Genomic DNA, 4,443 nt, shown 5'->3' with positions numbered 1-4,443 from the left:
CCGGCCGCAGGCTGAACCTAGCGCCAGGAGGCGGAGTCAAACGCCTGACCCCACCCCGCCCCTCCCCCGCCCCTCAGCCTTTTCTCGGCTCCCTTGCTGCCCCAATCCTGAGCCGTGAGGGCAGCCAGGGGATTCTTCGCCACGGGCTTCGGAGCAACTCCACCTGGAGAACCCGGCTGCAAACAACAGACTTGTGGCGTTCTGTCTTCCGCGGAAGGCCCCATCCCCTCTCTGAGCCTCAGTTCCACTCCTCCTACCCCATGAAAGGATTGGCCTAGAAGTCGTGGAGGACGGAGTCTCTTCTGCGAACGCAGATTAACACTAGACACCCTCACTCTGGCCAGCACTTAGGTTTGGAGCCTGAAAGTCAGGTTCTCACAGGATGGGTTTGCCTGAGCCTATCAGCAGGAGCATGATGCTTTTTCCCTTGGGGCGGGAGGGCGATTGATGATGTGTGGGGAGCATGCAGCGCCCCATTATTGCTCTGCCTGTAAGAACACTGGGAATTTTTCATCTTGGCCTGGCTCCCTCCCCTCCCTCTCCTTTTTCCTCCCTTCCCCAGCCAGCAGCCTTCTGGGCTGCCTCCCCCCAGCCAGCTGGTGTACGCTCAGAAAATCCAAACTCATTTCCATGTGAGCAGAGGGGGATATAATTAGGAAGGCCCCTTCCCCAAGTGAAAAGAGGGGAACATCCTGCATGCCCAAGACTCACTGTCAGGGAGGCAGGGTAGGACCAACTTGAGGGATCTCTACCCATAAGGTGCCTAGGGCTCAGCTATCACAGGCAACCTGATGACCCAATGATAGTGCCTTTGGAAGGTCCAGGCACACTCTCGCTGCAGTCACCTGAGCAGCCCAGACAGCTCTGCCAAAAAGGATCTCCCTGCCCTCAGGTCAGAAACGATTTGAACCAACAAGCTCTACCTGAGCCCCAAGGAACCACACATAGGAAACCCACCCAGCTCAGTAAGTCTTTATCTAGTGCATGCTGGAGATCTAGCCCAAGGTGTATTGCACTGACAGGAAACAGGGTGAGGAGGCAGCAGCAGAGGCAAATGAAGATGTGACCTTCAGAACTCATAGACTTAATTCATGCACTGCAGACACCAGCAAAGACACTGGGCAGGATGCCCTGGCCCCAGCCCCAGCCCCAGCCCTCTGCTCTGCTCCATGGCCAGGAAAGTATTGCTACCAGGAAGTTTAGCTTTGCCATTCTACATTTTGCTTCTAACTGCCTCCTACTCCTTACCCGAGAGCCCCAAGGAATCCTAGCAGGCCAAAAAGGGGGAATCAAGATGCCTTCAGAGATAACACAGGGGCTGCCAGCTTCAAAAGACCCAGGTTCACACTGCTCCAGAAGGAAGCCGGTGTGGAGAGTCTAAGATGTGTGACCTGCTCTGAGACCTGCACCCTGCCCAGAAGCCAGCAGGATGGCCTGGCCTAGGCTATCCTCTGAGACTGACACTTGGTGTCCAGCCCAGGGCCTCCTCTGTCAGATAGAGAGCCCCTAGTATTGTCTTTCTCTGTAAAAAGGAAAGGGCTGGAGACGTGGCTCAGTGGTAGAGCACTTGCCTGGCATGTATAAGGCACAGGGTTTGATTCTCAGCACCACATATAAATAAATAAAGATCCATTGACAACTAAAAAATATTTTTTAAAAAAGTTAAGGCAAATTAAGAAATCACCCATCCATGCATTTAAGAACTAAGAATTCAAACAGGTTCAAAATTAAAACATTACCCATGTGCATAGCAACTTGCAAAATGCAACCCACTTCCACCTACACCATTCCTGCCAGTCCTGCATTCTTTCCCTCACTAAGGGAGAAAGCATAACTCCATTCTAGAGAAGAAAATGAGGCAAAGAGAGGGACAGGGACCTGACCAAGGTCAATTGGTAAATGATGGAATCAAGATGGGAACCCAGGTTTTCAGATTCCAATAACAATTGCTAACATTGTAGTTACTGAGTGTGGTGCACATTTCATAGCCTCATTTTAACTTCTGCAATCCTAGGGTATGGAATTAGATAGGTGTTAATATTCATCTCCTTTACAAACAAGGAAATAAAGGCATGGAAAGGAAATGTACTGTGCTCAGGAGCACTTGCTGGTTAAAGGTAGGGCAAGGATTGAAACTCAGGTATTCTCTCTAGGGTCCTTAACTTCCCCCAGAGTGACATGCCCTGGTATTGCTGCCTCCTATCTGAGGCTGGAGCCTAGGTACAAGTGATCCTCAGAAAGACACAGACAGGGCCAGGTGCTAGCCAGAAGGGCAGGCCAGGGACTAGGCTCAACCTTCCAAACAACAGGTCAGCAGATGAAAACTAGGTAAATGCCCAGGTATTTTTTTTTTTAGACTGAAGTTGGGATGAGAGGGAATAGTACTGAAAACCATCATCACCCCAAGCCAGCCAACCTGCGGATAAAGGGCCAGGACCAAATGGTAGCCCACTTCTAGGCAGGCAACTAGGGGAAGTAAGAACTGAGTCTGTGATTGAAGCAACAGCTCTATAAAGGGAAAGGCAAGTAGTTGATGGAGCAATAGCACCAGTATTTGGGCACAGACTTTACTGCCCTCAGCAGCACAGGGAAATCAATTCAGAATGACATAGATTATGACAAGGGCCTGCATGCTTCTTTAGAGGCCAAGGATGACTCTTGGGCCTGAAATGAGGAAGGGGCACAACTCCCGCTCACAGTCAATGATGGGAGATGGACCAGCAGAGTAAGAACAGATGTGGATCTGACAATCTGAAGGGGAGGCATATTCCTGTCCTTTCCTTCCCATGACTCTAAAATCCAGACAGGGGAAGAAGAGACTGAGAGAAAAGATGTAGGAGAAAAACACTTAGAAGTAGTTTCCTGAGGGCAGCAGAAGCACAGCCAAATACAAGAAGTGACCTTAGACAAGGAAATGGACATAGACCTGAGCTTCATGACCCCAAAGCAGCAGAGGCCCTGGGAGTCTAGTCCAACATTCCAGCCAAAGCCTCTCACCATTCATGGCCAAACTTGGTTTATCTCTCCATTCTCTGAGCTTCCTCTGACCCCTTCTCAAATTTAATTCCATGGCTAAATACAGCCTTTGAAGGAGTGGCCCACCCTGAACAAGCTAGTGGGAGGTGTAAGGATACAGTGAGATAACACAGGCACATGTGTGGTCACTCACCAACTACTCACCTTCTTTCATGGATTCAGTGATCCAAGAGTCCCAATTCCTGGGATTATTTATAGCTCTCAGAAGGCATTCAACCTGATGGAGTTCTCTAAATGATGTATTCCATTCTGCTGTGAGGCTTCAGAGCTTAGTGGCCATCCAGGCCTCTACTAGCGACAGCAATAATCACTATTGCCCACCATGACCCTTCCCCAATTGCAGGGGGGACAAAGAAACCAGGCAGGTCATGAGAATGAATGAAGCCAATGGGCTGGGACCTCGGGAACTGTGATTATGGGGTAGTTTCTATTCAACTCCATGTCATAGGAACCAAGAAGTATACCCAGAAGTGACAGGTGATCTGATTTTTCAAGAGAAGATGAAAATTCAATCTTTATTGAAACTATCAGTTTTAAAATACTGACAAATAATTCAAAAGGTAAAGAGGATACCAATGCCCCTGGCAAAGCTTTTGGAAGATTGCACTGGGGTTTAGAATAGGTCCAGCAAGGAAAGTGAAGAAACCCTCTTCAGAACCGATGTGGATTTGACAAATCTGAAGGGGAGGCATATTCCTGTCCTTTCCTTCCCATGACTCTAAATAATATGGCCCTGGATCCATACTTCACTCCAAGAGCTCTGCCCACCTACAAACCTCTGCCAATGTGTTCCGTTTAGTACCTGCCTCCTTTTCCTAAGCCAGCACAGAGCCTATCACCTCTCAGGCATTTACTCAGCCCCTATGAAAAGAGAGCTTCTCACAATTTCCACCAGCTTGCTTAGCCCCAAGGGTCTACACTTCCCAGGTGCATTCCATTCCTTCATCTATGTTCTCTGTCCTAGTCATTTTCTAGGTACATTTTAATTTGATTGCCCCTTCTCTAAATTGCTAAGATCTGGGTCAGGCCAGCTAAGTTAAATGAGAGGGAAAACAAGTAAAAATCCACAGAGGGATATTCAGTGAGGACAGGGGGTTGGCAGACAAAAGACAGACTCTTCTCTTTCCATTAGAACATTCAGCTTACCTAAAACATGACAGGTTGGGGACAGCTGAGTATCCTTAGCCAAAACTCAGCCAATGCTGATGGCACTTGGCTTGTGGTGGGAGCGCCACCTGGTGTCCACTCTGGATCAGCCAAGTATTGGAGATGTAGATACTCCCGAACTTCCTAAGACAAACTCCTCCCTCCACCTCATTCCCACGCCCCAAATTCATCTCTAAGCCTCTATTCTCAGTGTCTGAGGCCTGAGGGCAGAGAAGAATCCCATGAAAGTCATGTGGAATC

Source organism: Ictidomys tridecemlineatus, chromosome 5 (assembly GCF_052094955.1).
Source record: "Ictidomys tridecemlineatus isolate mIctTri1 chromosome 5, mIctTri1.hap1, whole genome shotgun sequence".
NCBI classification, from domain to species: Eukaryota; Metazoa; Chordata; class Mammalia; order Rodentia; family Sciuridae; genus Ictidomys; species Ictidomys tridecemlineatus.
Note: the sequence above shows the minus strand (reverse complement) of the source record.